This window comes from Strix aluco, chromosome 1 (assembly GCF_031877795.1).
Source record: "Strix aluco isolate bStrAlu1 chromosome 1, bStrAlu1.hap1, whole genome shotgun sequence".
NCBI lineage: Eukaryota > Metazoa > Chordata > Aves > Strigiformes > Strigidae > Strix > Strix aluco.
This window is the reverse complement of record NC_133931.1, coordinates 32,516,591-32,529,323: the sequence shown is the minus strand read 5'-3', so window position 1 is coordinate 32,529,323 and position 12,733 is coordinate 32,516,591.

The following is a 12,733-nucleotide window of genomic DNA, read 5'->3' as shown; positions in this document are numbered from 1 at the left end:
CAGATACTACAGTGTACTAGCCAGAGAGAGGATCAGAATACAGCCTCTGCAGCTTCCTGCAGCTGTGATGCTGGGTAGAAGTTCAAGTTAAGCAGTGTGTGGCTAAAAGGAACAGGACACACATGACTTAGCTTCTGCTTGGGGTCCTAAGGAGTCAGTACTGGCAGTAAGCATATCTGACAGCGAAAACATGATGTGGTCATGCTTTAAACCTCTACTAATCTTTTATCTTATTTTACTCATTTGCAGAGACCTCTAATTTTAAGGAGTTACCATCCCTTAAGTGTCATTAATGTAATTACTGATTTTATCATTTGCCCACTGGAGGAGTTAAACATATTCAGGTTTTTGTGAATGGAAGAATCTGGGTGCTGCACAACACAAATACATTTCAGGAGTGAGGAAGTTAGTGTGCAATAGAAAAGAGAGACCTATTTAAAGGTATTCCTTTATTCAACTCACGACTAAGTGCACAGGGAACTTAACAGTATTGGGATATTAAAGGCTGAAGATGAACATCTTCTAAGAATGCCCTATGTGTCCAAACATTCACGGGTAAAAGCTTCTGCAAGCCATTTAAGATGACATTGACCCCCATTTTCTGAGAAACTGGAAGCATTACATACAACTTAAGAGAAAAAGGGAGAAAACTAATTGACATAGAAAGGTCAAAATGATGCAAATATGATGTTTTCATGATGGGAAATATCTTCACGGCTGAAAAAGAAATGAGGCGGATTATTGCTGATATTAATATTAAAAAAGCACGCTGTTAACATTAACATCTGATTTGCCTAATATAGAGTTCATTACTGTGCAACATTTCATCTAAATCATTTCCTTATTAATGCTCAACCAATACCAAATAACTCCCCAGCACTTGCCTCAGACATCTCTATGAATACTGAGCAAATTTATTATACTTGGTCCTGTTGTAATGAAGCTCCAGTGGATTCATAATGATCAGATACTTAGAATAAGCAGTAAGCATTGAGAAGACTCTTTCTGCTTGTGTGAGCCCAGTAAAATACCAGAGGTACACTAGAGACCTCCTCTAAACTGGACAGATAGTAAGGCTGGGGGAGGGGGGGGGGGCGGGAAAGTCTACTTTTTCTAGTTGTAAAGAGGCACATTTGTGAACATGTGTAAAAATACTAACTTGAATTCCTTTCATTTCTCCAGAAGATTGCACCAGGACTGATTAGGTGTACCAACTATTCAGCCAGTGTTTAGCCTGTTGACTATTTAACATGCTGGACTGTATCCTTCACCAGGGGACTAGAAAAATTTAAGAACACCCTCCCTCAACTGGCTTTTTCATTTCAAAATATTTGCCAATGGAAAAAAATAATAAAGTTCAAGGGTTCTAATAATTCAACTCTAAGAAACAAAGTAGTCAGTGCCTTACTGAGGGAAGAGGTGTGTTATGACAAAATGTGTAATATCTAGATACTGACAGTAGTCTTTGGAAGATGTTATTCTTGAACGAACTTCATGGAAAAAGATCACTAAAGATTGATTCAACCATTATGATCAGAGTATCTGCATTGTAATTAACACATGAGAAAATATGCATACCTAACTTTGTAAGAAAACTATTACAGCACCTTTCTCTGAGCACACATTGTAGTTGTTAGAAGCTCTAGCATTAGAAAACTGTATATTACCTACACTGAAAAGAAAGGCAGATGGGAACATGAATTTTTTACTGTGGCATTTTCTAACTTTGGTGTTCAGCTGACTGCACTGTATTCCAAGTGTAATATTTTTTTTGAATTTAATTTATTCAATATTTTATAACAGCAAATCTCAATGTCACAGTCAGTAGCTGAAACTGCTTCTATAATGTGACACACGATATGTCACAGGTGAGAATCTGTGTACTGAGGACTCTCACCCTGGCCCATTTAAAATGCTGGTCACAGCGAATACTGATGTACAGTAGATGGTAGCCATGGAAACCAGTCAGATCTCACCTTCATAATTTTTTTTTAACAAAACTGGATTCCAAAGGGTGATTTTTCTCTTACTTTGGGGACACAGTGTGTTATAGTATCTAGCAAATTATCCATTAGAGGTTTTTAAAAGCAATTCTATCTTAAAATCCCTTGCAGACGTTGCACATGGCTCATTTCTGAACACTAAAGACCAGGTGTGTTATTAAAGCATGCTAAAGGCTCCGAAACCTCTCTGGGGAATGCAGGAAATGTGAGGAGTAGAAACAGAGCACAGCATGGGATGCACCAAGAGGAGGCAGGTCTGATGATGTCAGCTTCTCCTCATTTCCAACCACTCCTAGAGAGACCAAACAATTGGGTAGGATGTGCAAAATGACAGTGAAGACAGCAGCCAGACAGCTGGGGAATGCGTGCAGGGCAGGAGATAAGGGGTGGAGTCCTGGCTCTTGTAAAGGCAAGATACAGGGTGGGATTTAATGCTTGGAGCCTGGAAATAGGACAGACAGAAGCTCTTGGTAAATAGGGGCTTTGCTGTGAAACTTGCAGCGTGGAAAGTGAAGTTTTCTGGGAGGAAATAATAATTTAGAAGACACCTTTCATAAGAAGCAAAATACTTTAAAAAGCTTTATGACAGAACATTAAAATCAGGTACTGAAAAGTAAAAAGAAGATCTCTTCAGGTAGATTATAGCTAGCTGGTTGGTAGGGGTCCTTGGGGAGGTGTGTTGTCCAACTTGAGTTCTCGACAAAGACTTGGCAGTTCCCTCGGTTGCAAAAAGTGAGCAGGGAGATAAAATCTAGCACATTTGCAGATCAGGTTAAATATAAGCCCTTTAGTTGTGGGAAATGTACAGATGGAGAGAAGGTGGAAGAAAAACCTCCCCTTCCTTTAGCAGGGAGCCTGCTCCTGCCTCTACCCCAATCCATAAGGAAGTACACCTCAACTTTGGCTAGTCTGATGAGAAGCTTTGAGCCAGCTCTGCAGGTAGCAGAAAAAACAAAGGAAAGAGTATCAAATATACAGAAGGAGAAAAATCAAATTAAGAAAAAAAGCAGAGCATAAGACATTTTCCACTGCTTTGAAAGGACAAAACACCTATCAGCAGATTATAAAATACACTTAGCTACGATATGACCCAATGACTGTTTACCTACTAGCAGTTCCTGTAACTCATACTGAGTTGTTGCATTTTCCAAAGTTAAGATAGCAGATGAGGATTTTGGAAAGGCTGGCTTATCTCCCAGTCACTGGGCAGTACACAGATCTGGGTTTATGGCATGCGAAAACCTGAAAACATCCCTGCAGTACAGCAATGAACTCACATGGCATGCTGGTTTGTTCATAGTTTTATTTAGAGAAGAGTTAGAGCTGGAGCTACTGCAAAGGCTTGAGAAAAATCAAAGCTCTGTCTAACCCACTTATTGAACTGAAATTGAGTACCCTGAAAAACACAGGAGTTACATAAGTCATACACCACAATTAGCAGTAAAATAAATGCAAGATAGAAGCATTTGTAAAAGCAAAATCAGTTTGCATAATGCATGTAAAAATACCATTAACTATTTTGGATCCCAAGGCCCTGCCAGAGAAATGTGTGGAAAAGCAGTGGTGTCTTTTCTAGCCTATACATCAAGTAGTGGAGATCTGAGGCTACATTGCCGCTCTCCTATCTGATGTAATGTGGTGAACCCAGTATCTTCTATCCTGCAAAGTACAAAATCCAATTACTTGGGCTTCTAGAGTGTGGAAGGCAGCATGGATAATTCAAGCCAGAACAACTACAATATTTTGAACTTTAACTACTGATCTGTGAAGGCATAGATGTGCTTCATCTGGAGAAAGAGTCTAAATTTGTGGATTAAAAAAAAATTCTTGGTTTTCCTGCAGCATGGACCTTACGTAATACACAGTGCTACAATTTGCTGTGGCCAATGTGGGCCAGATCTACTTGGCTCATACACAAGTGAAAAACACTTTGGAGTTATCAAAAGAGTCTTCTTATACAACTCATATTTATAATGTGAAGGAATTTAACTATTTCATGGAAAGAAGACAAAGAAGTGTGTAATTTCAGTAGATATGTGAATAATGAAAACTGAATTTAATCACTGAACAGTGATAGACGAATCTCTTCAAGGACTTGACATGCAGTTTTGCAGTTCAGCTGTTGAAGACACAGCATTTATCAAGACCTGAAACCAGAGTTTGCCAATAACAGCAGGAAGAAAATATATAGAAATAAGATTGATGTCTTTCACTCCTTAAGATTTCTGTACATTCAAGTTTGCCCATATTCACTTCAATACAATTTCCCAGTTCCATTAATTGTGCTTTGGTAAGAGCATATAACCTCTGCAACAGGCATTTCACCTTACTGGACTTCTGTGGGAAAGTTAACAATAACTAATATCTAAGCGAGGGCCTGAATTCACCCTTGACACATTTTTCATGACTTTCCATGCCAGAAAAAAACCCTTATGAATCCTAGATAGCTGCCACACTAGTTAGAAAATATCACCACTAGATAAAAGTATTGCTGTCTTGTAGTGTACAGGGCATCCACAATATTAGTTTCAGTTCACCCTCAAATACAGCAGGGGGCCAAACAACATCCTACAAAGTTTGGGTGAATCTGTAGTTGAAACTGGATCAAGATCCAAATTCCATAGTACAGTAAACAGTAAGCAGTTAACTGTAAAGAGATGATAGATTACTGTGCAGGCTTCCTCATAAGCCAAATATAAATCTGACTTACTACAAGATTATTTCCTAGCAAATTAAGAACCAGTTTTTTCCTGTCTGGTTGGCAGTTGTACAACACTTACATGACAAGCTAACTGTCTGATCTCAAATTAAATCAGCAGATTTGTGACATTATAACTGTTCTCTCAAAAATTCTAGCACATAGAGAGGACAGGAAAAGCAACAGCAATAAATTTAATGAGATTTTCCAACTAGTCCCTGAAATTATTCCCTAGTAAAATACTAGTTTGCCTCTACTTGACTAAAATAAAAACATAACAGATGTCATCATGATACCTGAGACAGCCACGCAGAGACAGTGGAAAAGCAAAAGCTTGCTTAGCATTCATATTCTTCAAAGAAATAGCTTACTATTGAATTGCTATGAAAATATGACTCAGGATAACCAAAAAGCACAGATGACTAATTTACAGTTCCAAGAACATGTGCACTGCTGTTAAATATCAATCACAAAGTGCAGCATAGCCATTAATATTTAAGACCATCACCACAAGGAAAGAGAGAGCCACTTGAATACTCTTGCTTAAAATTTATTGTCACATTTCAAAATGATCAATGAGATATTTTCTGAAGCTTCATTTCATGGAGGCGTTTTGATTGTCTTCTGAAGTGCATGAAATAATACACTCTAAGGCAGAAGCTTTGGGATGCTAAGAAAAAAGCTGGATCTACACTTATGAAAGAGCTTTTTTGCCCCACTCTGTGCTAATATGCTGGAATCAAATTCATGAGGCCTTTGAATCCAACACAGGAAGAAACATCCTGATGTGTAACTGTGGTTACTCTTCTCATGTGCCTGATTCCACCTGTCCCCATGAATAAGAATTCTTTCCATTGCTCACTGAAAGTGTCTTAAGGGATGGTCCCGACTTCTGGTCTTTCCCATGTTCTTGCTTATTCAACACAAAATTCTTCCTGTCACATGCATGATGCAATTGAAATAAAGCTTTATGTTAACTGCAAAATTCTACAGTTTTGATTTTTTGCTATTAATTGGGTGTTACTTTCATAAAGGTACCACATTTCCTTCTGCATCTCTCCTTTGATAAATGTATTTAATGCAGAGAGCTTTTCATAACTTTCTGTAGCAAATGTTAATCATATTTATTGAGAAATTACAGAAGGAAAGCAATTATTTACAAACTGTAATTTAAGTATTATCATTTTATTGGTTTACAGGGACTCTCAGAATTAAGTGAAGGTTTATAATGAAGGTACCATCCCTTCTCTCCCTTCTTTCCATTTAAGGAGCTAAGACCAAGAAACCTACTGGGGAATTCAAAACTTACTAAGGAGTATGCAAGATCTAAAGAGCCTATAGCTAGGTGAAAGTACAAACACTTAAAAGGTCACCACTATCCAGTAATATTATGCTGAACGTGAAAAGGAATGACCTGTATTCATTTCATATCCCAAAATAAAACTCAGCACAGGTCCTTCCATAATATGGAAGTGTGACATTTCTCTTAAAAATGCAATTTAGACTGCATTTTAGATCTATATTTGAGAATTTGAATCACATTTTAAAGTGCTCAGACCTTTTGATCATGAAGCAAACTCTGATTTCAGAAGATTAGGAAAACCTGCTACATGGCAACAAGTGAAATGACTGAGTAAGGAAGAAGGCTTATCCAGAAGAAAACTGTATGCTCCAATGACTAAAAATCACATTAAAGAGATTAAGACAACTTTCTTCTTTTGACCTGGTTTAGCATAGAGATAGGGGTAACCAAATGCTAAAGAAAAGGAAAAGCCTGTTTTGCTTTTCTAGGAAGAAGTATGTGAATCCTGGGAGCTCCAGTGATGTTAAAAACACATTCATAACAAAATGAATATACCACCCACACATATCATAAACCCAAACTGAATAATATACTGACTCAGAGCATAGCATTTAAAACTAGCTTTTTGATGTATTCTGTCAGAGGCAAATAAATAATTTATAAAAATGCCAATTATTCCTTACAACAGAACTAACAGAAAAATGTATTTATTCATTTAGCTAGGAGCAACCTGTGTACATCCTTTCTCTTCTCTCAACTCCTAGAATTTGTTGCAGGCTCCTCAGGCTATTGCATTTTATTCTTTCCCTCCATCCCCCACGTTCAATTTTATCATTTTTAAAAGGAGTAGCACAGTTTATTGCATATAAAATCAATTAATCAATCTACCTTTCTCCTTGGAATTCCCACCATTTCACCAATATCTTTTTCGCAGCTTCTCCTGCAGTCTGTTCTATGGCATTTCAGCAAATGTTACTGTCAAACACCCTATCAGTATGCTCACAACTGGTGACATAAATAACCAAATAACCATTAGTATTAATTAGCTGATAGCATTCAGTTTTCTTGTCAAATGAGCTGTGTTACCTCTCCTGGTAAATTTTTTTTTTTTTTTTTTTTTTTGCATCTCAAGCACTAGATGTAATCCCATCATACTGTGGCTGGTGAAGTCTACATAATGTTATCAGGACACTGTATGTTTAAAGTATGTCTCCATCTTTCTTTGGCAGAGAGAGGTAGTTGGTTTTGAGGTTGCTATGGTCTGACTTGCTGGCTTTATGAAGTATGCTGCAGATTTTATACAGTTCTGAGTACATGCAACCAGAAGTTTCAAACCTTCTTAAGCAAGAAGGAAAGATCCCTATAAATATGTAAATATGTCTGCTATATTGTAGTAGTCATGCTGCACCACCACTTTTTGCAGAATGGTTTATTTGACTCACTTCTATTGTTACAATCCAATTGGGGATAAATAAGCTTTAGTCCTAGTTAGAGGACACCGCCAAATAGCAGACAGACTTTATGTATAATTCTCACATTAACGTGTTATGTGCAGAATTCATGTGCACAAATAAATTGGGGATCAGAAGAAAGACCAATTTATGTGCTGGATGCCAATGGCAGAAACAGTAAGATTCCATCTGTGAGAGAATAAATTTTCTAGAATAAATAAAAGAAGTATTTAGATCTTCACTGAGAATGTTATCTCTGAACCTGAAAAATGAAATTTGAACCTTTCTAAACATTTTCCTTCTCACTAAAGAGTCAACAATCCCTGGGAAATTGGAAAACCTGAGCAACTATATGTAAAGAAAGAGAGAAAACACTACTGACCTAAGACTCTACTCCCAGGTCAAGTTAGACGTTGAAAGTGATCCTTTTCCCACCCACATGTGTTTCAATCAAGAGAATTCCACGTTAAGAAGTCCAGCTTGCACCTAACCTGTTCTCCAGTCCAAGGTTGTCAGTATCATGAAAGCTATAGATCACATGGTTCTTCGCTACAAAATCTGTTCTGTTCTACGCATTGCAGATATTACTCTTGTGACATCATTGCCCATTTGACATGGCTGCAGATGGCATCATTTTTAGGCTGCTACTTATCCCATCCAATTCCGCTTATAAAATCACTGCACATAGGACTCAGACTTTTTAGATGCAGGAAAAGGAAAAAAAAAATATTTTGTACAATTCTATACTTCTTACCACTCTTGATCTCTAGGACACAATATTAAACTTGCCTTTGTTTCATCTAAATCCTAGGGTCTATGATGCTTTGAAATATCAGGATGACTCACTTATTCCAGAGTATGTCTTCCATAATACTTATATCTCATTTTTAATACAGTGGTAGTAATAATCTATTTCTCATATAAATGTAAAAAAAAATATAATGAAAGAAATTAAAAAAAAAGGTGTCTTAAGTATTGTACCTAAGACTGGTCATAGATTTTTTTTTTTTAATCTTCTAGTGATTTCCTAGCCCAGCTTCTAGGCTTGAGGCTTGTGTTCCCTGCTCAGACAAGAATTTGGACCTTAGGCAACCATAGAAATTAATATATCTATTATCCATGTAGTTTCATGCAATCCTTGCACACTGTCTTGATAAGGGTCTTCTTAGGAAGCTCTGGCATGTTATGAAATAATTGCTTTTCTGTATTTCTCAATTCTCCTGATCAGCAGCAAATGCAAAAGATTTGTCATGCAAAGATTCCTTTGCCTTTTGGACTATTGTCTCCTGCGTTTGGATGTGGTAGAACTTTCTTATTTAGAGCCACAAAGACATATACTCTCCTCTGACAGAGAGATAAAAGTATATATTTGTTCTTGTAACTCTAGGCCATAACCCCCTCTGCCACTCAGATGAAGAAGAACAGCCCCCTGGGATGGCTTTCTCAACAAATGTGACAGCAAGACATCCATCTCATCTTCTCAATGACTGTTGCAGTTCATCCCACAGAGGTAGGGATGGAAACAGAGAGGCCCAAGAAGCTTTAGCAAGTGAAATGCGCTGAGTGGGAGAGCAGGGCCCGTTGCACCCTGCATTGCCAAACACACACACGGTCCTGCTTGTTGTAATTCCTTGAAAAGCATGTCTTGCAGTTAATGTTGTACTGAGCTGCCTGGGACATGTTGTCAATGTCAGGGCTATCATTTCAGTCTTTGTGGACTCAGGCAAGGGACATCCCATTTATTATGTTTGATTCACATTTTCAAACATTTCTTTGAAAAATGAAGAGTGAAAATGTGACTTTTTAATGAAAACAGGGATTATTTCTTTAATCATTAATGATGGGTTTATATGTTTTAGAGAGAATACACTACTACAGTCTAATACTGTTATAAATATTCAGTACCTAGAAATACATGCTCTTCAATTTCCTTTTACCATTTACAAGAATTTGTAATCAAGTGTCTCTGGAATCTTCTCTCTCATAAGAGTATAGTCTGGACCTTTTCCAGGTGTGTCAATAATTGAGTCTGTGTAAAGTTCATTGCAGATATATTTCGGGATGACAAATGCAGGAATAATAATAGTAAGGTGCATTTATGGAAAGAGTACAACATCCTGACTGCAGGTAAAGCATGAAGAATGTTGGCAACGAATTGCCATCACTAAAGGAACATCACAGTCACAGTGTGTTAACTCTCGTAAATCTGTCATTACTTACTGAATAGTGGCTAAGGAAGTCTAAGGCAGGTAATGAGGGCATACAAAGTAGCAGCACACAGAAGACACCAAAAGCTACATCTCCATACTAATCTTTGGACCTATATACTTGCTACAGAAGAAGTGGCAGGAGGACATCTTCAGTGGCCAGCATGGGAACATGACTTCAGTTGGGTTCTAGCTATGGTTTGATTAGGTACTGTCATTAATATCAGTCATACTTCCAGGTGTACATTACCCAATTCTGTTGTTGGTTTTGTTATTTCCTGTGTAACAACAATTCTGGCTGCTCGGGGCTTGGATGATCGCATGCTTTGCTGGGTAAAAAACTGGCTGGATGGCCAGGCCCAAAGAGTGGTGGTGAACGGAGTTAAATCCAGTTGGCGGCCAGTCATGAGTGGTGTCCCCCAGGGCTCGGTTTTGGGGCCACTCCTCTTTAACATCTTTATTGATGATCTAGACGAGGGGATCGAGTGCACTGTCAGTAAGTTTGCAGATGACACCAAGTTGGGTGGGAGTGTTGATCTGCTCAAGGGTAGGGAGGCTCTGCAGAGAGACCTGGACAGGCTGGAGCGATGGGCTAAGGCCAACTGTAGGAGTTTCAATAAGACCAAATGCCGGGGGCTGCACTTCGGCCACAACAAACCCCAGCAGCGCTACAGGCTTGGGGAGGAGTGGCTGGAGAGCTGCCAGTCAGAGAGGGACCTGGGGGTGTTGATTGACAGCCGGCTGAACATGAGCCAGCAGTGTGCCCAGGTGGCCAAGAAGGCCAATGGCATCCTGGCTTGTATCAGAAATAGCATGGCCAGCAGGGTCAGGGAAGTGATCTTACCCCTGGACTTGGCACTCGATTACTGTGTTCAGTTTTGGGTCCCTCACTACAAAAAGGACATTGAATTACTCAAGCATGTCCAAAGAAGGGCAACGAAGCTGGTGAAGGGTCTGGAGCACATGTCGTACGAGGAGCGGCTGAGGGAACTGGGGTTGTTTAGTCTGGAGAAGAGGAAGCTGAGGGGAGACCTCATCGCCCTCCACAACTACCTGAAAGGAGGTTGCGGAGAGCTGGGGATGAGTCTCTTTAACCAAGTAACAAGCGATAGGACAAGAGGGAATGGCCTCAAGTTGCGCCAGGGAAGGTTTAGACTGGATATTAGGAAGCATTTCTTTACAGAACAGGTTGTTAGGCGTTGGAATGGGCTGCCCAGGGAGGTGGTGGAGTCCCCATCCCTGGAGGTGTTCAAGAGGCGGGTTGACATAGCGCTTGGGGATATGGTGTAGTTGGGAGCTGTCAGCGCTAGGTTAACGGTTGGACTGGATGATCTTCAAGGTCCTTTCCAACCTAGGTGATTCTGTGATTCTGTGATTCTGTGATTCTGTGATTCACTCCTTCTGTTTTCTTCAGAACTTCTCCAAAACTTCTTGTGATTTCTGACAGAAAATCCCAACTTCTCTGAGAGAAAAGGCATCTCAATGACTGAGGAAGAATCAGGAGCATCCTATCCCCAAAAACACATCATCATCCTCACAATTGAAGTACCAGTCAACAAAAATTTGGTGATACTAGAAAATTTCTTCCTTCTGTTTAAAGAAGGAACAGATAAATTGATGCATGATGAGAGGATAGGGTTATCTGTGTAGTTGTGAACTGTGAAACACAGATGCACTTATTTCTGTTGTCAGACATGCGTTGGGCAAATGCAAGACATGAGAGGAGCCTGGTCATTAAGACAGAGCAATAGCACAGAAAGGTAGTCTGCCTTGCACTGGTAAGCATATAACTATACACTCTAAAGTTATCGCACACTAAAGAAAACACCCAAAAGTGAAAAGGAATCCAACATGTTAAACACATAGCAAAAGCCAGACTCTTAGACAACAGAAACCTTAAAAGATGAGACAGAAGCAGAGGAAAGAGGGAATTCATTATTAATAGCTGCCTTTAACAGCTGTGAATTGATATAGCATGGTTAAATGGCAAAAGAGGAATAGGCAGAATGAAAATAATAATGATTCAGCAGGTAGATGAATGTTTGCAGTAAGGGTGGGTTAGAGGTATTTGCACAGGGCTTTGGAGGAGGATTTTCACATTAATCGAATACAAATCCTTCAAAATGCTTCTCTCATTTTAGTCCTACAGTTTTACACACTTGACCATCCCCATTCTTTTCTCTATTTCTGCTATTTAGCAGAATGCTAAAGCTATATGCTACAAAGTGTATATTAAAATGTTTAGGTCCGTTATTTATTCTGTTTATCAAATTACATTTTTCTGAATAAATGCTTTCTTTTGAAAATGGTTATGAGTCTTTTCAGTTCCTGGCTTCATTTCAGAGATTTGAAATGAATTTTTAAATCTCTCCTGGAAGTTCCTTACGACAACTGTACACTTTTACAAATAATTGACCCACTTCACCCTGACAAGCACCACATTTCTGAGAATGGTTTATCCAGAAGGTTGAGAAGCTTTTTACCTTGATGCAACATATGCTTTACCAGATGTTTCACTGGGAAGACAACCATGCTGATGAAAACAGTTGCTCTATGAGTGAATCTTTACTGAATTGGTAAAAACCTTGGAATGGATTGATTCTACCACTCTCTGGTAGTGGGTATCTGAATTTGGTTTTCATGATTGTGGTTGTAATGAGCTGTGCAAGATATTGTCCACCCTCTGTCCCTTCAGTTGTCAAGAGTAAATGTTTTAGAGTGAAGCATTTAGAAAGGCAACAATGCACAGAATTATGGAGGGAAAAGTATATCGCAATTGCAAGTGTTTTTTAAGCCATCCTATTAGTTTCAGTTCACGTTAATTAGATCCACAATGAAATTTTCACTGTGGTAATGAACTGTAGCAAAGAAAGCTCATAAAACCTGCAGAGTTATTTCCATTTGCTCAATACCATTGGACTGTGTTGCAAATGTAAATAAGTTCTTACTGAAACTCTCAGTTACACATATTCACTGCAAATATTTCTGTACACAAATCAAGATTCAGGAGAAAATAATTAAGTTAATTTGATTTCTAATTTCAATTTCTCTCTTTTCCTATATACAGTAGG